The sequence below is a fragment of the Bubalus bubalis genome, chromosome 2 (assembly GCF_019923935.1).
Source record: "Bubalus bubalis isolate 160015118507 breed Murrah chromosome 2, NDDB_SH_1, whole genome shotgun sequence".
Classification (NCBI taxonomy): Eukaryota; Metazoa; Chordata; class Mammalia; order Artiodactyla; family Bovidae; genus Bubalus; species Bubalus bubalis.
The window spans coordinates 47,201,352-47,227,296 of NC_059158.1; the positions used below are offsets into that span (position 1 = coordinate 47,201,352).

Here is a 25,945-nt window from a genome sequence, read left to right on the forward strand (position 1 = left end):
AACTATAAGTCATTCTGCTTTTTATTATCACCATGCTTCACAATTCTAAACAGTGTCAGTGACAGAATACTCCTCATAGAAAAAATGTATTGATCAATGTTCAAAAAATTGCTATTACTACTGTTGTATTTTCATAATACACATGTAAGCCTCAAATGAGCACATTTTTATTATGTATCCTTTAATGAACATTTTATCCTGTGGATGTTAATGTGGAGAACTACTGTTTATACAGTGAACCCTAATGCACATGGGTGAGTAAGAAATTAAGTACAATTACATATTTTTCTTTACATTCACTGTACGTTTATACCAAATCTGCTATTTAAATGGAGACTATATTGTATCACATGACTTGGAGACATAAATAAAACCCAGATCAACCTTGAAAAATTCTAAACCATTATGAATTTCAGAAGATTTTACCAAATATAATACTGATATTGGTCAGTATTTTTATTTTCCTTTATTTCAACAAACTCTTTAGTGCAATTTAAAAGTGTTAATCCAGTACCTCTTTTCTTGTTATTTCTTCTTATTTTTTTATTTTTTATTATTTTAGTGACATAGATGTGTATATATATATACGTATATACACACACATGTATCATTCAATAAGGAAATTGTTCACTGTATTTTCTTTGTGGTCCTATTTTGCTGAATTCATGATTATTGTTGAATACATTTTGTCAGAGGAGCTAGGTATCATGTACTCTGAGTATCAGTATTTTCTGTGTGCCATCAATCAAGATTATGTAAGTCTTTGAATTGACAGATTTCCTGATATTAAATATCCATTATTTTTATAATCTAACTCATTTTGTAAAGATATAAAGCTATTTTAAATTAATTTCAATTTGCACATATTTTAATTAAAATTTTGCCACAGCATTCTTATTTTGATTTGCAAGTAATTTTAATTGAAAATTTAAAAAAAAACTTTCATGTTTTCTATCTATGTTTGTTAAATTGTTAAAAATTACTCAATGACTTTTTTGTTTAGTATTCTGGACCAGTTTATTAGCATTTGCTTCTCTCTTTCTTAATTTTTTCACTCCTCTGCCCCAAATGACAAAGTTCCAAATCTCTGAAAAAAAATTTTTGATAAAATTTTCAATAATTATCAATGCTTACCTATTCATATTTCTCATTCTTAAAGTATTTCATTTTCAACTTATTGGCATAGAATTAATGTAGTACTCAATAAAGTGTTAAATTTTATAAATAATTATATGTCATTTATCTATTTTATTTCCCTAAATTCTCCAAGCCAGGCTTCAGCAATATGTGAACGGTGAACTTCCTGATGTTCAAGCTGGTTTTAGAAAAGGCAGAGAAACCAGAGATCAAATGGCCAACATCCGCTGGATCATAGAGAAAGCAAGAGAGTTCCAGAAAAACATCTATTTCTGCTTTATTGACTATGCCAAAGCCTTTGACTGTCTGGATCACAATAAACTGTGGAAAATTCTGAAAGAGATGGGAATACCAGACCACCTGATCTGCCTCTTGAGAAATTTGTATGCAGGTCAGGAAGCAACAGTTAGAACTAGACATGGAACAACAGACTGGTTCCAAATAGGAAAAGGAGTTTGTCAAGGCTGTATATTGTCACCCTGCTTATTTAAGTTATATGCAGAGTACATCATGAGAAACACTGGGCTGGAAGAAGCACAAGCTGGAATCAAGATTGCCAGGAGAAATATCAAAAACCTCAGATATGCAGATGACACCACCCTTATGGCAGAAAGTGAAGAGGAACTCAAAAGCCTCTTTTTGAAAGTGAAAGTGAAGAGTGAAAAAGTTGGCTTAAAGCTCAACATTCAGAAAACGAAGATCATGGCATCCGGTCCCACCACTTCATGGGAAATAGATGGGGAAACAGTGGAAACACTGTCAGACTTTATTTTTCTGGACTCCAAAATCACTACAGATGTTGACTGCAGCCATGAAATTAAAAGACGCTTACTCCTTGGAAGGAAAGTTATGACCAACCTAGATAGCATATTCAAAAGCAGAGACATTACTTTGCCAACAAAGGTTCGTCTAGTCAGGCTATGGTTTTTCCAGTGGTCATGTATGGATGTGAGAGTTGGACTGTGAAGAAGGCTGAGCGCCGAAGAATTGATGCATTTGAACTGTGGTGTTGGAGAAGACTCTTGAGAGTCCCTTGGACTGCAAGAAGATCCAACCAGTCCATTCTGAAGGAGATCAGCCCTGGAATTTCTTTGGAAGGAATGATGCTAAAGCTGAAACTCCAGTACTTTGGCCACCTCATGCGAAGAGTTGACTCATTGGAAAAGACTCTGATGCTGGGAGGGATTGGGGGCAGGAGGAGAAGGGGACGACAGAGGATGAGATGGCTGGATGGCATCACTGACTCGATGGACGTGAGTCTGAGTGAACTCCAGGAGTTGGTGATGGACAGGGAGGCCTGACATGCTGCGATTCATGGGGTCACAAAGATTCGGACACGACTGAACGACTGATCTGATCTGATCTGATCAGAAGTTCACTGATTACTTCATCTTTCAAATTAATAGCTTTAAATTAATCAATTCATAGTTTGTCTTCTATTCAGTGAATTTTGTTTTTTACTTCTATATGTTATACTTTTAGGACTTAATGGGGCATGTTCAATAAAATGTTTAACTCATTAATCTACCTTCATTTCTATTCTTTTCTTTTAGCGTTAAAGCCCTAAAGGCATGAATTTATCCTAGAGTATAGCTATGGCAACCATTCTTATGTTTTGATAAATTTTCATAAATGGTGTTTTTATTAAAACTTTTGACCAGTACCAGACCACCTGACCTGCCTCTTGAGAAACCTATATGCAGGTAAGGAAGCAACAGTTAGAACTGGACATGGAACAACAGACTGGTTCCAAACAGGAAAAGGAGTACATGAAGGCTGTATATTGTCACCCTGTTTATTTAACTTCTATGCAGAGTACATCATGAGAAATGTTGGGCTGGAGGAAGCACAAGCTGGAATCAAGATTGCCGGGAGAAATATCAATAACCTCAGATATGCAGATGACACCACCCTAATGGCAGAAAGTGAAGAGGCGCGAAAGAGCCTCTTGGTAAAAGTGAAGAGGAGAGTGAAAAAGTTGGCTTAAAGCTCAACATTCAGAAAACTAAGATCATGGCATCTGGTCCTATCACTTCATGGGAAATAGAGGGGGAAACAGTGGAAACAGTGTCAGACTTTATTTTTGGGGGCCCCAAAATGACTGCAGATGGTGATTGCAGCCATGAAATTAAAAGACGTTTACTCCTTGGAAGGAAAATTATGATGAACCTAGACAGCATATTAAAAAGCAGAGACATTACTTTGCCAACAAAGGTCCATCTAGTCAAGGCTATGATTTTTCCAGTGGTCATGTATGGATGTGAGAATTGGACTGTGAAGAAAGCTGAGCACCAAAGAATTGACGCTTTTGAACTGTGGTGTTGGAGAAGACTCTTGAGAGTCCCTTGGACTGCAAGGAGATCCTACCAGTCCATTCTGAAGGATATCAGTCCTGGGTGTTCATTGGAAGGACTGATGCTAAAGCTGAAACTCCAATACTTTGGCCACCTCATGCGAAGAGTTGATTCATTGGAAAAGACTCTGATGCTGGGAGGGTTTGGGGGCAGGAATAGAAGGTGATGACAGAGGATGAGATGGCTGGATGGTATCATTGACTTGATGCACATGAGTTTGGGTAAACCCCAGGAGTTGGTAATAGACAGGGAGGCCTGGTGTGCTGTGATTCATGGGGTTGCAAAGTCGGACACCACTGAGTGACTGCACTGAACTGATGATCAACCTAGATAGCATATTCAAAAGCAGAGATATTACTTTGCCAACAAAGGTCCATCTAGTCAAGGCTATGGTTTTTCCTGTGGTCATGTATGGATATGAAAGTTGGAATGTGAAGAAAGCTGAGCACCGAAGAATTGATGCTTTTGAACTATGGTGTTGGAGAAGACTCTTGCAAGTCTCTTGGCGTGCAAGGAGATTCAACCAGTCCATCCTAAAGGAGACCCGTCCTGGGTGTTCATTGGAAGGACTGATGCTGAGGCTGAAACTACAATACTTTGGCCACCTCATTCGAAGAGTTGACTCATTGGAAAAGACCCTGATGCTGGGAGGGATTGGGGGCAGGAGGAGAAGGGAACAACAGAGGATGAGATGGCTGGATGGCATCACCAACTCAATGCACATGAGTTTGGCTGAACTCCGGTAATTGATGATGGACAGGGAGGCCTGGCGTTCTGCGATTCATGGGGTCGCAAAGAGTCGGACACCACTGAGCGACTGAACTGAACTGAACTGATTCCTTAAACATCTAATTTCTCCTTAATTTAGTCAGGTAATTTATGTAGTTATTATATGGTTTATAAATATTCAGTTATAAATATGACATGTAAACTATCTGCCTGTTTGCAATTTATTTTCACAAATAAGCTGCTACTAGCTCTGTGGCTTTTGACAAATGCAGAGGTTTGTAACCATCCCCACAATCTAGATTCACAGAAGTCCCTTCACTATTGTAGCTTCTCTGTAATCAAACATTTCCTGTCTTTAATTCTTGGCAAAAACTCATCTATTCCCCATCTCCATAGTTTTGCTTTTCCTAGTGAAGTGAAGTCGCTCAGTCGTGTCTGACTCTTTGGACCCCAGTGGTCACAGTCATGACCCCATGGACTGTAGCCTACCGGGTTCCTCTGTCCATGGGATTTTCCAGGCAAGAGGACTGGAGTGGGTTGCCATTTCCTTCTCCATGCTTTCCCTAGAATTACATATAAATACAACCATATAATATGTAGCCTTTGGTCTGGTGGTTTTACATTTAGAAAAACGTAATTTAAGTTTACCTACTAAGTATGTGAAGTTACTTCAGTCATGTCGTATTTTTCCACGGGATTCTCCAGGCAAGAATACTGGAGTGAGTTGCCATGCCCTCCTCCAGGGGATCTCCCCAACTCAGGGGTCAAAATCAGGTCTCTTGTGTCTCTTACATTGACAGGTGGGTTCAATTCCACTGAATAGATGTTTAACCATTAATTAATCTTGGCATGTATAAATAGTTCTACTGTTGAGAATTTCATTGAATTCTCAACAATGGTTAAGCCATTGAAGAACATTTAAATTCTTTGTACTTTAGGGCAATTATGAAGAGAGTCTCTGTAAACATTCATGTACAGATTTTTATGTACAGGAATTCAGGTACAGATTTCATTTCTCTATAATAAATACCTAGAAGTGATATATCTGGGTCACAGGGCTAGTGTATGTGTAATATTATGAGAAACTACCAACATTTTTTTCAAAGAGACTGCGTCATTTTGCATTCCTAGAAGCAATTTATGAGCGTTCCCTCTCTTTACCTGTACAGGCACACAGAGGTTTTGTTGTTGTTTTTTCCCCTTTTTCCATTTTAGCTTTTTTTATGATGTGTAGTGCTATCTTATTGTGCTTTTAATTAGCATTTCCTTAAAGACTGATGATGGTGAACATGGTTTGTGTCTGCTGCTGCTGCTGCTGCTGCTAAGTCACTTCAGTCCTGTCCGACTCTGTGCGACCCCATAGATGGCAGCCCACCAGGCTCCCCCGTCCCTGGGATTCTCCAGGCAAGAACACTGGAGTGGGTTGCCATTTCCTTCTCCAATGCATGAAAGTGAAAAGTGAAAGTGAAGTCGCTCAGTCATGTCCGACTCTTCGCGACCCCATGGACTGCAGCCTACCAGGCTCCTCCGCCCATGGGATTTTCCAGGCAAGAGTACTGGAGTGGGTTGCCATTGCCTTCTCCGGGTTGTGCCTATCACCTACCAATAACTATTGTAATATTTTGAATGTATGTGCTATCCAATTAGTGATTTATGTACGCAGTCCACTAAATTTTAGAAAAAGTATATACACAACTTGATACAACTAAATATATTTCAAAGTACAGTCCTTGAGGTAATTCAATTAATTTAACTTTATTAGCTGTGTTATTCAAATACATCATTGTTTTATATTTGTGTATGTATGTACTCTATTATGCAGTTTTAACTGCATGGTAAGTTTTCATACTATAACTTTGCTTCAATTTTTACTTACACTTCTAACAATTTTTATTCTATGCATTTTGATTTATTACTTCACATACAAAGATTTGGCAAACCTGGAGCTTTGTCAAGTTTTATACGGTCCATGTTATACTGACTTGCTCTGTTTTATGTCATTCATTTTCCCTTGCATCTTAGACTTGCTAACATAAAATTACGACCCCTGATTTCTTCTGCTTGTATGTTTCTGATATACCTTGTTTGTTGATTCAGAATTTATCTAATTATTTGATATTGTCACTTCAGCTGAGTTATTTTTGCAGTTAGGACACCATTGTACTAATACTTAGATTTCTAGGGCTTCCCTGGTGGCTCAGAGGTTAAAGTGTCTGCCTGCAATGTGGGAGACCTGAGTTCAACCCCTGGGTCGGGAAGATCCCCTGGAGAAGGAAATGGCAACCCACTCCAGTATTCTTGCCTGGAGAATCCCATGGATGGAGGAGCCTGGTAGGCTGCAAAGAGGTCACAAAGAGTCGGACATGACTTGGATTTCTGTTGCATAAATGTCTTTTTAAAAAACTACACTATGATATAGCATTGAACTTTTCAGGGCTAAGAGATGTTGATGAGATGATGAACACGTGTAATGAAAAATCATGATTTAGAGACCCGATTTAGCCAAAACAAAAGTGTAAGCATATCCTATACTTCCTTAACCTCAGATCAGTCTAGAAGATGCTAAAGAGGCCAAGCTGATGCAAGTGGGTCATGGCTTTCTTATCCATTCATCTGATGGACATCTAGGTTGCTTCCATGTCCTGGCTATTATAAACAGTGCTGCGATGAACATTGGGGTACACGTGTCTCTTTCAATTCTAGTTTCCTCAGTGTGTATGCCCAGCAGTGGGATTGCTGGATCATAAGGCAGTTCTATTTCCAGTTTTTTAAAGAATCTCCACACTGTTCTCCATAGTGGCTGTACTAGTTTGCATTCCCACCAACAGTGTAAGAGGGTTCCCTTTTCTCCACACCCTCTTCAGCATTTATTGCTTGTAGACTTTTGGATTGCAGCCATTCTGACTGGTGTGAAATGGTACCTCATAATGGTTTTGATTTGCATTTCTCTGATAATGAGTGGTACATATACACAATGGAGTATTACTCAGCCATTAAAAAGAATACCTTTGAATCAGTTCTAATGAGGTGGATGAAACTGGAGCCTATTATACAGAGTGAAGTAAGCCAGAAAGAAAAACACCAATACAGTATACTAACGCATATATATGGAATTTAGAAAGATGGTAACAGTAACCCTGTATACGAGATAGCAAAAGAGACACTGATGTATAGAACAGTCTTTTGAACTCTTTGGGAGAGGGAGAAGGTGGGATGATTTGGGAGAATGGCATTGAAATATGTATAATATCATATATGAAACAAGTTGCCAGTCCAGGTTCGAGGCACGATACTGGATGCTTGGGGCTGGTGCACTGGGACGATCCAGAGGGATGGTATGGGGAGGGAGGAGGGAGGAGGGTTCAGGATGGGGAACACGTGTATACCTGTGGCAGATTCATTTCGATATTTGGCAAAACCAATACAATATTGTAAAGTTTAAAAATAAAATAAAATTTTAAAAAAATTCCAATTTAGAGATACACTTTAAAAAAAAATAGACTATCTGTTCTTTGAAGATTTGACAAAAATGGACCTATAACATTATCTTTGTTTTATCTATAGTTATATCTATCAATCATTCAAAATAGCATTATTTATCTTTATCTCTCTTTTCCTTGATAATAGAAGTTCTTCCAGGTTATTTGTGATATTTTCTTTGTCCTGTATGTTACAAATAATATTTTTAATTTGCCACTGAAGCCTCTGTTTTGTTTATGGTATTTTTCATGCAAAAGAAGAATTTTAAAATTTATATCTTTGTATTTGTTTATTTTTACATGTTTACATAATATCTAGTATTATGTATTTATTTTTAAGCATTTCATATATATAAAGACTTTTAAAATTTAGTTTATATTGAAAACTATGAATTTCCAATAACTTCCAAGTGTTCCAGCATCAATTATTGAATCTTCACTCCATTAATTTGAAAAGTTGGTTTATTATTTCCTAAATTTTATTTATGTTTGACTCTGTATCTCTTTAAATTCATAGATCTGTCCTACTGCATTATTAGTTTATATTTTATAATATGCTTTTATATGAATGAGAGTAAAATGATCTATTTCCTTCTTTTAAAAAAAAAAAACAAAGTGGGTCATGAATGTTCCTCATCAATATGATCCTTTAAACAACAGCTGGTGGCTAGAAGCGATTCCAGCACATCTTGGGATTCTGTGAAAAAGGTTTAGACCAATAAGCAAATGATACTAAACTAGAAGATATGTAATTTGTGGGTAAATGCAGGCAATGGATAATCAATTAAAAATAATTTGTGTAGAGACCACCTTGGTGGTCCACACAAGTGTGATACTTGGTCCAGGTAGATACCACATGTCACGGGGCAGCTAAGCCTGTGTGCCCCAACAAGAGAAACCACCGCATTGAGAAGCCCGTGCACGTCAAGGAAGAGTAGCCCCTGCTCTCTGCAGCTTGAGAAAGCCCGCGTGCAGCAACGAAGACCCAGTGCAGCCAAAAATAAAACAATATTTTTTTTCATTTGTGTGTTTACTTAGTGTTCCTCCCTCCAGTCCCCAAATGCCACCTTTAAATAGTATAATAAATGAGACATTTACACCCCTCTGCCATCCCTGTTCTTAGGTTAGCTATAAATGCATGTTTTATAATTAAATTATAGGAGATTATTAGGGTGTTAGTTTATTTAGGCCAAAATTTATTTCTTCTGCTGAATTTTATTCTCAAATATGGTTCCTTGAAGACTATGTACTTTCCATTCTTAGTGATTTCTATTCCAGTAATCAGCTACATGGCACCTTCAAACAGTTATTTCTGGAGAGGGATGTGGATGAAATATTTTCCAAACTGTTAAATAATGGAAGTGTTTTCCAGTTTTTCTGAATTTTTTTAATTCAGAAGAAATACAAATTCAAAAAAAAAAAAGATTTAAGATAATTAAAAATGTAAATATATTCAACTTAATTTAGATTTCAGTATGATAAAATAGTCTATAGAAGGGAATAGCAACCCACTCCAGTATTTTTGCCTGGAGAATTCCATGGACAGAGGAGCCTGGTGGTCTATAGTCCACAAGGTCGCAAAGAGTCGGACACAACTGAGAGACTAACACCACACACACATACACACACACACGATAAAATAGTACTAGCATTTATGATTGGTGCAAATAGTAATTGAAACAAGTTTACTGAAAAACAATTTAGTAATATTTAGTAATATTTTTCAGAAGATTTAAAAGATAATTTTATTCTAACTCAATTTTAAAGAACAGACTCTAAGAAAGTGATCAGAAATTGTCAAAAATGTTTATGGACACTTATATAAAGATGGTCATTTCAACAGATTACATAATAGTGAAAACTGGAAAAGGGCTTCCCTGGTAGTTCGGCGGTAAAGAATTCACCTGCAATGAAGGAGACACAGGTTCTATCCCTGGATCAGGAAGATCCCCTGGAGAAGGAAATGCCACCCCACTCCAGTATTCTTGCTTGGGAAATCCCATGGACAGAGAAGCCTGGCAGGATACAGTCCATGGGGTGGCAAAAGAGTGGGACACAGCTACTAAACAGCAACAATAAACAACAACAAAAAAAGGAAAAATTGCATGCCTGACTATAATTATTCAGCTGAAATATTATTGTCATCAAAATATGCTCATAAAGAGCACATGAAGAAATGAGAATAGTCATATACTAAAAAAATCAAGAATAAACTAAGGGCACAACATTGCGTAAACATTGCTTAATTCTAAAAAAGTGAATGCTTGAAAAGTATGGAAAGAAATATTAAAATATCATCCATAGTAGTTCTAGATAATAGATTTAAACTTTTTTGCTGCGTCTTTTTAATTTTGGAAATAAAGTGGTCATGGCGTCAACAAACTAGCTTATCATAATACTTTGCTTGCCATTGTTTCCAAAAATGATTTCATACAATAGAATTTCCTCATGGAGGAGTGTTTCTCAGAGTGAGTTCCCTGTAATACTGGGTATCCATGGCTTTCTCAGGAGAGCTCCAGAGTTCATGTGCCTTGGAAACCTCATAACCCATATCCTCCTTGAAGAGATGCACAATGCTCATTAACATAATAAAGATACTGAGAAGTCTTCTCTTGGAAATATCAAACCTTATTTAATGACTGTTTCTCAGCACAGTTCAAATTTATTTGACTGTAAAATTTCAGATCCACCCCTTATAGAAAAACTTAAAACACTTTCAAGGAAATCCCCTTACAAATGCTAAGAATTTTGATTTAAAAGAGTCAGTGATTGAAGGTGTCCAACAGATTTACACAATCATGTTTCAGCAGGGGCTTGAGTTATTAGAGATACCAAGGAAACATTTCATGCAAAGATGGGCTCAATAAAGGACAGAAATGGTATGGACCTAACAGAAGCAGAAGATATTAAGAAGAGATGGCAAGAATACACAGAAGAACTATACAAAAAAGATCTTCACGACCCAGATAATCACGATGGTGTGATCACTCACCTAGAGCCAGACATCCTGGAATGTGACAAGTGGGCCTTAGGAAGTATCAGTAAAAACAAAGCTAGTGGAGGTGATGGAATTCCAGTTGAGCTATTTCAAATCCTGAAAGATGGTACTGTGAAAGTGCTGCACTCAACATGCCAGCAAATTTGGAAAACTCAGCAGTGGCCACAGGACTGGAAAAGGTCAGTTTTCATTCCAATCCCAAAGAAAGGCAATGCCAAGGAATGTTCAAACTACTGCACAATTGCACTCATCTCACATGCTAGTAAAGTAACGCTCAAAATTCTCCAAGTCAGGCTTCAGCAATACGTGAACCGTGAACTTCCAGATGTTCAAGCTTGTTTTAGAAAAGGCAGAGGAACCAGAGATCAAATGGCCAACATCTGCTGGATCGTTGAAAAAGCAAGAGAGTTCCAGAAAAATATCTATTTCTGCTTTATTGACTATGCCAAAGCCTTTGACTGTGTGGATCACAATAAACTGTGGAAATTCTAAAAGAGATGGGAATACCAGACCACCTGACCTGCCTCTTGAGAAACCTGTATGCAGGTCAGGAAGCAACAGTTAGAACTGGACATGGAACAACAGACTGGTTCCAAATAGGAAAAGGAGCACATCAAGGCTGTATATTGTCACCCTGCTTATTTAACTTCTATGCAGAGTACATCATGAGAAACACTAGGCTAGAAGAAGCGCAAGCTGGAATCAAGATTGCCGGGAGAAATATCAATCACCTCAGCTATGCAGATGACACCACCCTTATGGCAGGAAGTGAAGAGGAGCTAAAGAGCCTCTTGATGAAAGTGAAAGAGGAGAGTGAAAACGTTGGCTTAAAGCTCAACATTCAGAAAACTAAGATCATGGCATCTGGTCCCATGACATCATGGCAAATATTTGGGGAAACAGTGGAAACAGTGGCTGACTTTAAATCACTGCAGTTGGTGATTGCAGCCTTGAAATTAAAAGACACTTTCTCCTTGGAAGGAAAGTTATGACCAACCTAGACAGCACATTAAAAAGCAGACATTACTTTGTCAACAGAGGTCCATCTAGTCAAGGCTATGGTTTTTCCAGTAGCCATGTATGGATGTGAGAGTTGGACTATAAGGAAAGCTGAGCGCCAAAGAATTGATGCTTTTGAACTGTGGTGTTGGAGAAGACTCTTGAGAGTCCCTTGGACTGCAAGGAGATCCAACCAGTCCATCGTAAAGGAGATCAGTCCTGGGTGTTCATTGGAAGGACTGATGTTGAAGCTGAAACTCCAGTATTTTGGCCACCTGATGCGAAGAGCTGACTCATTTGAAAAGACCCTGATGCTGGGAATGATTGAAGGCAGGAGGAGAAGGGGATGACAGAGAATGAGATGGTTAGATGGCATCACTGACTTAATGGACATGAGTTTGGGTAAACCCTGGGAGTTGGTGATGGACAGGGAGGCCTGGCGTGCTGTGGTTCATGGGGTCGAAAAGAGTCGGACACGACTGAGCGACTGAACTGAACTGAATGAGTTATTGTATATCAATGAAGTTAGTGGAATTAAAATTAAATATGATTTATGACCCAGTCATAAACAATAATTTTATCTTCTGACCTTCTAAGTATTCTGCTGCTGCTATGTCACTTCAGTCATATCCGACTCAAGAATATCTCAGTGTAAATAATTAGAAATCAGATACTGAGATTGTTCATACTTCCCCTTACATTACAACTGTGGATTGATTGGGTGGGAGTGGTCAGGTAAAGGGAGGAAGAGAGAGAGAAAGAAAATAGAATTTTTAAAAACAAGCAGGTTCCATCCTAAATGTTCATCTTTATGCTGCAGCTACTTCTTGATTTGCCTTTCAAAGCAGAGATTAGTCCTCTGGTTTATTGCTGAAATTTGATACATAAATAAACATCCTTGCTTTTTACAAGTCCTTTTTTGATTTCTTGGCTTGGTATTAAGACCCAGGGATTGAACCCAGGACTCCTGCGTTTCAAGCAGATTCTTTACCATCTGAGTCACCAGGGAAGCCCACTGAGGGCTGGGGGCAGCTGAGAGTCCCCAAGCACCTTGTCCCAAAAATATTTTTTCTTGGAAAACAAGAGAAAATAAATAAATATTTATTTAAATATTCATTTAATAATTATTTAAATATTTATGTCTTTAAATAAATATTTATTTATTTAAATATCCCATTGCAACCACATAGACTGTAGCCCACCAGGCTTCTCTGTCCATGGAATTCTCCAGGCAAGAATACTGGAGTGGGTAGCCATTCCCTTTTCCAGAGGATCTTCCCGATCCAGGGATCTCACCCGGGTCTCCCATCCTGTAGGCAGATTCTTTACCATCTGAGCCTCCAGATGGAAGCCCTAAATATCCCAAGGCCTTAGCTTTAAATTCATAAGATATGTGAAAAGCAGAAACAATAGATATAGCTTTGGTGTGATGTAGGGGCCATGAATGAGCTGTGTGAAAGGCACTCACTTTACACATGCAAGAGATTAGGGCTGTGGCTGCTACAAATCAGGAGACGTGCTTTCTATGTGGAGTGTTCAGTGCTATATAGACCACAGAGGAGACCTCGCCATAACCAGCAGGATGGAGCAGAGGCTAGCTGCCAGGGCTCCCAACTGCAATGGCAGGGATTTCCTAACTTGTAGGTTCACGTGGTCCTGCAGCCCAAACTTCCAGTTTAATAGGTTTTTCATGACATTTTCTAGCCAGTCCAGGATTGGGTCACAAAAGCTGTGACAAGGCCTTCATCCTAGCTGCAGGGCAGACCTGTTACCTGCCCTTCTACACTGGCCAGCAATCTGGTAGTTTTCCAGCATCCAAATGAACTATTATTTATTCCACCCTCCGACCTCTGCTTTTGAGGCCTATTAGTGTTTACAGCTTTGATAGTCTACCTCTTTTCTTTCTGGCCAAACATTACTCCCGTTCCTCTCAAGTCTGACTTTTGAAGGTAGGACGCAACACAGATCCCCTTTCCCTCGTTCATTACCGGCCAACTGGTCAAATGTCACAAAGGTCAGCATCCCTGGGGTCTGCAGACCGCTTGCTTCCCTCTGCCTTGCGAGTGTCATGAGGATCTGCCTTCTTCAAAAGGCCACGCATCCCCATTCAGAAGAAGGCTTAGAGGAGCCCAGCTCCAGGGAGAAGACTTTTAGTAAGCTCATTCCTAGGGATTTTTCCCCTCTAAATTCTAAAGCATTGCTAATGAAGTGAAACTATCCCAAGTCCAATAAAGGAAATGTTGGAAAAATATACAGAAGTTTGATAGAGTTCAAACCATGCCCCAACCAACAGCCTTCCTGACAGCATTTACAAAGGAGAGACAGCAGAGCAGGGGGCAGCTTGCACTCTGAATCCACTTCCTCCTCTCACAGGATGTAGGACTTTGGACCAGGGACAACATCTTTGGATCTCAGTTCCCTCATCTGTAAAATAAGGTCATTTTGTGGGAATTAAATGTTAGCACTTGAAATATTATTGGCACACTGGCTGGCACCTTAGAAGCACCGAGTAAGTGTTAGCCGAGGAAGACAGTGCCTTCCACTAGAGCAGAAATCAGGCCGAGTCTTAAGTCCTTCCTCTATGATTTCACTTTGACAATCTGGTGTTTTGTTGATATGAATTCTTGGGTAAGCACCAGTCACAGGGATGGCGTCCCAGGGGACTTAGATTTACTTTTTGCAGTATATGTTCCTTTCACGATCACAGAAGATCGCTAGTAAAGAGTCAAGCAGTGGTAAAATACTGAGCAATGCTTCTCAATAATCAAGTTGAAATAATAATGGTCTACTGCCCAGGATCCTAAGAAGATTCAAAGCTTCATATCCAAAAGTTCTGTATACCAGTTTTTTGAATTTTCATTATTCTGCACATGACAAAGTGTGTCTTCATTGACTGATTATATCTTGAATCCATACTATGTGCAATGTGTACAATAACAGAGGAGATAGCAAACGCAAGCTTGTTAGCACACATGTGAAGAAGTAACGTAGGGTCCGGGGTGAAAATTCAGACAGATCCAATAATCTAATGTTGAAAAATTGTGTGATCTTTACCCCTGTTTTCTAAGCACAGCACAATTCCTTCTCCAAACACACCACAATAAATAATAAATGTTTAAGCCACACTTCTCTGGAACACACAGTAAGCATATGGTGCAAAATATGAATCTTCTTTTGAAATATTGCCCCTAAAATCACTGGACTTTCACATAGTAAGGTCCTATGTGATACAGAGCAGATTTCAGAGAGAGCTAAGCTCTCTAAGCTGTGCTGAAGCCTCAGGCTACCTCTGCATTATGCTTTTTGGACTAACGGGCTTCCTTAGGTTCTGTTTGCTGATGAGAAGCTTTTTTTCTCTTCTTTTTAAAAACTTTCTTTAAAGGGATGGGGGTTTGAAAACTTTTTCCTGTACACAAGAGGTTAATTCTACCTGGTTAATTCAGTAACAAAGGAACACATTGTTTTAGAGAATGTTTGTTAATGCTTTTCTTTTAACTTGGTGCTGGAATTTTTGTGATTTTTTGAAAGTAGGTGACATTAAGCAAAAAAGAAAAAAAAAAAAAAATTCCTGGCATAAGAATCAAGAGCCTGGACCTCGAGTGTCTTGCCCTGTGATCTTGGCAGTGGGACAGGCAGTCTCTCCACAGTGCCTGACCCAACAGTAGGTAGTCAGCTGCATTGGCCCAGCCACTGAGTGAGTAACCAACGTCCCAGCTCTCCAGTGCCCACAGATGTGTACTGAGGTCCTATCTGCTTCCCTGAGTGCTGGATGCAGGGATGGTGTACAAAAGTGCAAACCGTGATTATTATTGTTAGAAGTTGCACCGCTGTCTATATATTTCAAAAGTAGGTTACCTACCTAAAGAGTAGTGGCAAAGAACAAAAAAATGAATAGCCAGACAGATTGTGGTCCCCGTACTGATTCTGCCTTTATCAGCTGAGTGAACTTTGTAAGTTATTTAACTTCTAACGAGTCTCAATTTTCACACCAAAAAAAAAAAAAAAAAAAAAAAAAAAGGGAACAGAAAGATATTTACCCATAACAGTGGGTTTCAGACACAGATTAACTGAAAAAAGGCATGTGAATCATTTAGTCCAGTCGAGGTTATTGTTGATTTAATGACTACCGCTACAACTATACTATCATTTAAAATTATGTGACAGGGACTTCCCTGCTGGTCCAGTGGCTAAGACTCCATGCTCCCAGTGCAGGGGCCCCAGATCGGATCTGTAGCTGGGGAAGCAGATCCCAAGTGCTACAACAACTAAGAGCTCACATGCTACTTTAACTGAAGATCCCACATGCGGCAACTAAGATCTGGTGTAGCAAAATACATAAATGATTTTTTTTTAAGTAAAATAAAATTATGTGACAATGTATACTTTATATGTATCACATACACAAAAAAACCAACAATGATAACCAGCTTGCTTAATTCTGACAAATTCTTCCTCCAAGTAAACAACTGTAAAATGCTGACCATTTTTGATATGACAGTGTAGAAGAAAAAAATCTTAATTGTTGATTTGAACACATCAGAACATGTCGGAATCCGTATTATAAGAACTTAACTCATCACAATGAAAACTTTAGCAAAGAGCATCATGATGACTTATCTTTCAGCATGTTATCAAATAATGAAAAAACAATAAATCCATATTTTTCCACTCAACATATCAGGAAATAACAAAAGTCCATGTGATGACTTTACAATATGGATAGTGTAAACAGAAGAGGTCCACAGTTCATGCAAGGCCTTTTGTGTGACTTTTTGGATAAAATCCATGCATTCCCATCTTGCTTTAAAATATTAAAACAAGAAACAATTCAAGAAAAATTAATAAAAAGATCCAACTGTCATCTGGAAAAAAGAAAACAAAACAAAATTCAAACTCATAGTCTAGAAAAGTCAAAATGCTTCAGGCTGGATTGTGTGAAATAGAAACAAAATTCGTTTTGATGTTTGGCAAAACTAATACAGTGTTTGAGGTTTAAAAATAAAATAAAATTTAAAAAAAATAATAAAATAAAATTAAAATAAAAAAATAGAAACAAAATTTCAACAATTATACAAACAGTAATGAGAACAACTAGAAATTAGAAAATCATAAATTCAAACATGATCTGAGAAACAGATAACACTCAAAACACCAGGATTGCATGATTATTTGAACAGAGTGGTTTTCCTTTTTAGAGTTCAGAAGTTTATTCACTGAGATTTTCATCATGAGTCAACTTTTTTTCAAAATTAAAACAACAACAACAACAACAAAAATGTTAGCTTCTGAAAACAAACTTTCAAACTCAAGATTTTTTTCCATCCTTTCAAAGGGTCTTTTAGAGAGTAGCCACGTCTTCATCACAACACTAGCCTACCAGCAATTTCCCCTTCTCCATAACAAGCAAGCAAATGGAACAGGGAATATCTGGAATGAAAGTAAAATGTTAGGTTCCTTCTAGGAATGGGTCCAAAAGTAATTAAAAAGCATCTTTCAGTAGCCCCTCCCAGAAAGCATGGCCTTCAGATGATCACAGGGAGACTTTCCAGGTACCCAAAAGTTCAGCTGTGGACTGACATTTCCCTGGACACCCCAAGGACTGAGCAGAGTCCATCAACTGTCCAACTTGAAGACAGAGTCCCTGAAAATTCCAGTTCATTTTCTTTTGGATAAAGCAAAATTCATGTGCATAACGTCCCACAGTTTCAGTTAGAAAATGATCTGATGATATCTGGTAGATTGGGCTTAAAACACCAACTCCAGCATTAGAACCCCGTGGACCTTACTCGAGCAGAAGTTGTTACAGTAGCTGTTAACTTCATCCTTAGCTCATGTTGGCTCAAAGAGCTATAACCCCACCTTGTTAAGTTCTAACTATTAATACAATTCTGTATTATGATCTCCATTTTACAGACAAGGCAACAGTCTCAACGACGCGAAATAATTTGTTCAAAGATGTGGGTGTGTTAGTGTTCAGTCGTATCTGACTCTTTGAGACCCCGTGGACTGTAGCCAACCAGGCTCCTCTGTCTGGGGGATTTTCTAGGCAAGAATACTGGAATGGGTTGCCAATCCCTTCTCCAGGGGATCTTCCTAACCAGGAATCAAGCCCAGGTCTCCTGCATTGCAGATTCTTTAGCATCTGAGCCACCAGGGAAGCAACTTACGCAGGTATTAATGCAAAGTTGGTATTCAAGCCATTCCGACTCCAAACATTTTACTGAGATGGTTAGGAGACTAAGTAACCTGTCCTCACTCTCAGCAAAGAAAACATCTGCAAAATATTAACCATAAGGCCCATATAAATGATGACCTGTACTATTTCCTCATGAAATTAGTCATCAATGTCTACATCAAGATTATCTGCTGAGAAGCCTACAATATTTCCAAATGAAACTCTCTCTTCCTCTGCTTTTGATAACTATAGAAATAAACTCAGGTTAAAATCAACCATCCTTCGGCAATTTAAAGGGGAGCAGGGTCTATACTGGGAAGAAGCTCTTCTGCTCGATGCTCATCTGGGATTAAAGGATAGGGGAAGCTCTGGCCTCCAGGCTTAGAGGTTGGTTATTTATGAGAACTAAATAGCAGACACACCTGTTCCCCCATGAAATTACACATCTGGGAGTCACAGGAACTCTGCCAGGGGGGAAGAGAGGTAGCAAAGAAAAAGACAATTATTCCAATTTACCTCCTCCTGAAATGATTTCTGCCTGCAACAGGAACTGTTAATGGTATCATGTGATTCCACTCAGAATTTAAAAACCTGTCACACACTCAAGGGCTACGTGAGGAAGAATGACATAGGATTGAGAATCAACAGACCTGAGATTGCAAACATATACTGCTCTTTATATTTTCCCTGCATTTATGCTAGTATTTTCTATACTGAGTTTTTGTGATTGGCAATGGTAGTCTACTGTTTATATTGTGGGTTTGTTTTCTGCCTTTTTTTTTTTAACTACTTGTTTTTTTTTAAATTAAAAAAAAAAATTGGCCATGTCACCTGTCACGTGGGATCTTAGTTCCCCAGCATGGATAGGGCCCACACCCCCAGAGCTAGAAACTTGGAGTCTTAACCACTCAACTACCAGGGAAGTTCTTGTGGGTCTTTGATTTTAATTTTAATTTGCTATACAATACTTTTAATATGTAATATAAAATTACAGATCCAGATACAATTTAAGAACTTTTTTCAGCATCCCATGCCTGTTTTTGCCACTCAACCAACTTGTGATGTAATCAGCTCTCACAGTAAATCATTATCTCTTAAATTTTGCAATTAACCTGTACAAGGATTAACATACATATCAGTAAGTTGCACTGAAATTGGCGTGATTCTAGGACTCTTGCTGACTAAACACTCAATATGCATTTATCCATTTGTCCCAGAGATCTTCAGTTTATGCCTCAAGATCCACTCTCCACATTTCTCTGCTCAGCTGTCTGCACCAAGAGGCTGATTTTTCGGGACCCAATCCAATGGGCCCCATGACCCTGGGCTTTCAGTGACCATCAGCCAACAGGAGAGACAGCAGAGGAGTGAAGTCTGCTGTTTACTCCAAGGCCTTGCTCCTGCTGAGCACCTACGGTTGGCTGCCTGGCACCCCTCTCACAAAGACCACCAGTCCCACTAGGGTGCCTTCCCCTACAGCTCTTCTGCTGGTAGCTGTTTCTGCTCCCATCCCATCCCAGCAGTTGAGAAGGAAGGCTCCCCTGCAAAGTCCAGGTGTTGCATTATCTCATTTTTTCCAGAAAGCCCCACCCACTACATTAGAAATATTATAACCTTAATTAAATTCCCCACAAATGCCTCAGTTTGTGCAAGTTGTCTCTTTCCACTGGGGATAAAAATAGATGAATAGGGCTTGATTCCTGCTAGTGTTACATGTCATCAAATATGCACTTAGGAGGGCCCTATGCTGGGTCTAATACCCTGCAGCTACCATCTTGGAAGTCTTGATAACTTTTAAACAAGTGGCCCCACATTTTCATTTTACATTGGGCTCCACAAATTACTTAGCTGCTCCTGCAAATGCAATACAGATGTTGGTTACAAATGCAATTCCAACAACAATCGCTGCCATTTCAAGAGGTCTATGGAAATGGCAACCCACTCCAGTATTCTTGCCTGGAGAATCCCAGGGACGGGGAAGCCTGGTGGGCAGCCGTCCATGGGGTCGCACAGAGTCGGACATGACTGAAGCGACTTAGCAGCAGCAGCAGCATGCTCCAAATACTCTTCTTAAAATTGTATGTAATTAACTCATTTAATTCTCTCAACACTCAAGAAGGAAGGTGTTATTATTATCTTCAGAACTTCTTAGTCAAAGAACCAGAGGCACCTCCAGAATGTAAGCATTGATAACTTGCCTGAGGTCACTCTGAAAGAAAGTGTAGCCTATGGGACTCTAATACAGGCATTCTGGCTTCTTCTCTGCTACTCTGCAATTAGATTCCATTTATAATTAAACCTAATAGCTGTTTGAGCAGTAATATACCATGGACTTTAGGATTCTGCAAATAGACTCCATCTCCCTGCATAGGAAGGCTAATTGCAAAGTTACACTAAGGACAGGAAATCGGTGCACAACAAATAATATTGAATTTCTCATATCAAGACAGCATAGCTGAAGGGGTTTGTAAATGTTAATAAATCTTTTAATGTTGACATGTCTTCTAGGCCTGCGTAAAATCTAAATGAGATTTGCATCTGACCTCTTTAAACTATTTTCTTTATTGCAAACAACTTCAAGAAAGCGATTAAACCACAGGCACAATAAAAGTTGTTCTTCACTTCCAGAAAGAAATTAAATAAACACAATATGTAAGAGATAATGTAATTAGATGGATTTATTTCTAAAACGCAGCATTCTTTTTGTAACACAATTCCCAAGACTGCCTTGTTTAGGGAAAATAGAGTGCAAGAACACATCATTGTGAAGCCAAGGATCTTCATCATCTTAGAAATTATAAAATAATTAAACCTTGGTTTAATTTCTATACCAACCAAACAATTCAACTTTATACAAGATCTGGGTTTCTACATTGTCTACAATAGGTGCGTAGTTCACTGCTTTCCAAGTGTAGTAAATGTGCTCTCTTTGGTTATGAAGGTTTTTTATTTCCTTTTCTCCTCAAACCACTAAGCAGACTTTTTACTAACTTACAAATGATTTTTTTTTCTTTTTGAACATTGTACTTTTCAACAGATTTTGTTTCTATAATACCTTATTATATTATCAATTTTATCACAGCCATTAAAACAAGACTCTCACAAACCTGGGTTACTATTTGGTTCCATAGATTCTTGTAAACATCTCTGAAAATGGCAGGTGAATACTCCCACTACGATTTTTATCTGAGTTGTAATTTTAAGACCCAGGACTGGATCTTAAACATCTCCATCAGACATGGGCATCTCAGCAGCTCCCTTTCCCTCTCCCCGAATAAATGAGCCAGTTGTCAGGACTAACTGGTGTATTTTAAAGGCTATCTTAGCCAAGGGTATTATTTTAAGGGATGAGCAAATGGGGAAACCCCACAGCCCGGCCAATAAAATATGAACTGAAGGTGCAAAAAAGCACTCATAAATATTCCCTAGAACAAGGGACGCATTGTTTCCCTCCCACCCTTTCAGTGGCTCCTCTGATCTCAGCCCCTTTCTGCGTCAGGGAAGCCTCTTCCTTGAACCTGTGGTTTTTTCAAGCTGAGTTACTACATTATTTATGACTGCAAATGTGAGTGGCCCGTCTGTGTGCTTCTTGTACACACACACTCAGTGCCCCCTCCCTCCGCCCCGCTTCGGTATTTCAGTCTGCAAGGATGAAAGGGCTTCCCCCGGAGCTGATGCGGTTGGGGATGTGGCGTGAGCTGCCATCTCAGGATGAGGTGGACGGAGGGTTTCCCCACAGCCTCCACCTGCGAGGCCCAGAGGCGGCCCCTCACACTCATTCCATTCATTTTCCTCCTTTCCAGGGCTTTAGAAAAATACTTTTTCTGTCTCCGTCTCATCCTCCCTATTCCCTGCCTCCACCAGTTTAGTCTTGATCTCTTTATATTTTCTCAACATCTCTCCTCAACTTAAAAAAGGAAACCATCACTCTTCAGACATGAGACGAGTATTCCATAAAAATTCTATCAGTCAAAGGGTTTTCTAACGCAAAAAGGAGTTGCATTTTTGATGAGCGTGATTTTTGTTCAGTGATGCGGTTTTTCCCTTTTGAAACACTTGTCCTTGAATTTCCCCCCTTTTAAATTTTAATAGTGTTATAAATTAGGAGAGGCACAAACAATTAAATATAGTCCAGGAGATCTTCAGGGAGAGGTGAGGAGGCAAGGAAGAATGGGGATGGTAGAGAAGCAATTCAAGTGGAGTCAACAGCCTGCTGGAGAGGTTCCGATGCCCTGGGGAGCTTTGCTCCTGATGCGTGGAGGCTGCCATGGGCCCTTAGTATCCTTTTCCTTCTCGAGGAGAGAGAAAACAGGAGACTGTACCTCAATTATGGAGCTGTGACAAATTGATTTTCAGCTCATCTAAGCCTCCAGCCATGAAGAAAGAAGGACCAAAGGCAGACCCCAGGAGAGGTGGGGCAGTGAGGAGAGGGATGCCAAGACAGCCTGGAGCTGGAGAGGCCCTAGAACTCCAGGGGAAAGGCCGAAAGACAGGGGTGGGGGAGGGGGAGGCAAAGAAGAGAGGGCGGTGGTACTGCAGAAATGGAAGGATGCAAGGGAAGGAGCTGGAGGCGGCGTGTGAGCCGCCCCAAGCCTTGCAGAGTGGGTCGTCATGTCAATACCTTCTCTCCAACCGGGACTCCCGATCGAACTTCTAAAATTAGCAATTTGTGAGTGACCATTCAAACCTGCAAAACACTTCTAGTTAAACTATGGTTATAATTATCTCTGCAGCCATGCCGTCCATCAACAAGGACATAGCACTTGAGAAGAACAGGGTTCCCCCCTGGGGCATGGTCAAGAATGCCAAGAGTTCACGGAGAAAAAAGATAAAGGTCTCCACCCTCAGCAATTTCTTTTCAAAAGTGAAGAGTGGGAAAAATGACTATTTCCCCCGATATTAGTGTTTGTTATTCCAGGCATAAACCTTGAATATGTACTATAATAGTTTTAGATATTTTTTCCTCCCATCCCCCCTTCCTCAAAAAAAAAAAAAAAAAACTTGCGTGTGTTTATAGGTGTGTTTATGTTACACAAGTGTTAATAACCCTGTTGGAGGGACTACATAGATAGGCTTCTTTAGGTAGATCTGTGTATAAATTCCTCTCCACTGGGCACTTGAGTCAGCCAAAACCAACAATAAATATCAATGATGTCTTTCAAATCTGTCAACTGAGAGTATAAGCACATTTTTTTCTTCCAGTACCAGGAGAGTTTAATGATTGGGGAGAGTAAGGGAGAAGGCTTTCATTTAAAATTGTGAAACTATTTTTCTATTGCATACCTTAACATGCTAAACATGTTGTTATAAAATACAAAAACAAAAACAAAAAACAAATGTAAGCACCACATTTTCATACTTTTATGCATGAGAATGAGTTTACATTCTTGAATTGTACCTAGGTATTTGACTCCAAGCCAACTGATCAAAACCCATTAATAAGTCTAAAGTTCTTTATCAGGGAACTACATGTAGACAAAGAGTAATATAGAAGTGAATTTCCTGTGTTTGCTGTTTTCTGTACTTTCCTCTGAAATGTCTACAAATGTTACATCATTTTAATTATACAGTAACCAAGTAATCAAGTGAAGTTAGTTTCTAACTAAAAGGTCTTAGAAATACACTACTTGTTTATGTGAACTAGAGATGTACTCAAATATTGCAAACAAGCTACCTAATTATTCCTTTCATTTGCAAAGATATTTGATATATAAACTAACCCTTAACATTTTTGAAAAAGTGATAGCTAAAAAAAAATTACCAGAATGATGTTTTTGTTACTAACAAAATAATGTGGAATTGAATAAGCAAAATTCCACTGATATTAAATAGTTTTAAGGACTAACCAGAGAAATCAGTCTGTAAAAGCTGTTGACTAGGAGACTGACAAAAGTTGGCCTAAGAATAATGAATAAAATTAGGCAGAAAGTTTCTCTTCACACAATTAATAATTAATATTTGTTTCTTCAAAGTGAACAAATCACAAAAAATAACTTAAAGGTCAGAATAGAATAATGTGTTTAATTTCATATTTAGTTATTACGTTGCCTTTGAGGCAATTTATTCACATTTTATTTTTCCTTCTAGTAATTTCCAATCTGTTTTCTGCTTATGAACATAAAATTAATCACAGTTTGAATTAAATTTAATTGTTCTTGGGGAGCAAAACTTATGTTGGAAAAAAAAAAAAGTGTTTCTAAATGACAAGATAATTGTAAAAAATCCATTATGTAACTTGAAAATGACCCAGGCAGGCATGAATAACAATGATGCTACTAGACCCTTTTTATATAATTCAACTTATGATGAGAAATGTCAACAGATTCTTTTCACATATTTAAATATCAGGTGGCTTCCTCAACACAAATCCCTTGCCTCTTGCTAATGTGATCATTTGCCCTCAGTCACCACTCTATACATATTTTTAAAGACACTAAAAAAATAAAATAAAATCCTCTTGAGTCTTTGTTAATTAATGTTACCATAAGAAACACTGAAATTCTTAGCACAGTTAATAATGATATTACACTTTTACCTTTTATAAGTATGCTTTGACCTATTTTATTACAGAAGAAATACAGGAGTCAAAGCTTTTTACTAAGTAGTGATTGAGTTCAAGCTTTGGCTGTATTAGAAGGCATGGTCTAAAGAGAATAAAATAAAATTGTGGTTTAATTTTCCTCAGAGACTCCTAGGAAAAACTCACTTAGTATCACAATTAATTAGTCAATAATTTCATGTGAGACATTCAGTTTGGAATTTTTAAAGAAAAAGTAACACAGTTTATTATTGAAGATAAATCATTACTCAGCAAGTTAAGCATGATATGAATAAATAAATAAACATTTTCTGAAACTCATACCCAGTATTGTCTCTTTAGTGTAAAATTAATACTTATATTTCATAATATAATTAATTTACTGCTCTGTAATTATAATCCAAGTAATGAAAATTTTATTGATCTAAAAATATAAATATGCTTTAATGATAAAAGGGTCCCAGAAGTCCCTGAATAAAACTGTTTATTATTATTGTTGGCTTTCTTATTCTATGTAAATTTATAAAAAGCAATGGAGCAAGGGTTCAAAAATAGTATTTCATTCCTTTCTAAAAAAACAAATACACTTCTCTTGTGAATGATCAAAGTATTCAATTGTAATATAATATATTACTAGGACAGATTCAAGACTTAGCTATTGTTTTATAAATCAGTAAAACAATCACTGCTTTTTCAGTGATTTATGAATATGTAAATCATGCTAGATTGTACTTTTTCTATAAAAATATTAAAAAGAAAGTTAAGTTATTGAATAATCTTGAGAAATTGCTACAAAGTCAAATATACCATGAGTCATATTTGCATGTCACTCCTATGAGGAAAAAGCAATCAAACTAATTTAGAATTAAGACATATTTTGATGGCTTGAAAGTTCCAAACGGAACCTGTTAATTACATAGAGAAGAAAAGGCCCCCAGGACACTTGATTAAGGCAACCACCAATGACTTACTACAGCTTATAATGAGAGCTTTGTCTCTTATAACGTGAAACATATGATTTATCAGGCACCTTATCCTTCCTACTAGGATTGCTCAGAGCAAATGAACGGGGCATATTAGGCAACACATATTATAAAAGCTTCATGTGTCATTAAGATTTGTTGCTATCTGACTTTTCAAAGAATATTTTTTTGATATATGAGGAAGTTTTTAATTAAGTGTCTAATAGAACATGTCAATTTTAACTCCAAGCAGATTGCACTTTAAAACAAAGTTTTAAAAACTCTAACATTAAGAATTGATTACATTTGTTGATTCTATTTAGTTTCTTTTTTAGAGTCTAAAGACAGCAAACTTTTACCTTCAGTGGCTACCAAAAAATTTAAGGAAAATCACAGCCCTTATAAAATCATTTTAAAGTGAAGACTCTTTAATAATATTGCAAGATGAAAACAAGGCATTAATTTACCATTTGATGTTGTCAAGATCAATTTTTTGGTATTGTCAGTATCAGCACTCAGTAAAATATAATTTAAAAAATTATTCTCTAAGAATTCTGTTAATTAAATAATTTTT

The 25,945-nt window shown here is 38.0% G+C and overlaps 1 protein-coding gene across 1 annotated transcript in view; it reads right to left on the bottom strand.

The window, feature by feature from the left end:
- BMP5 (bone morphogenetic protein 5) overlaps positions 1-25,945 on the bottom strand; it is a 150,270-nt gene that overhangs the window by 122,338 nt on the left and 1,987 nt on the right. The window lies entirely within an intron of this gene.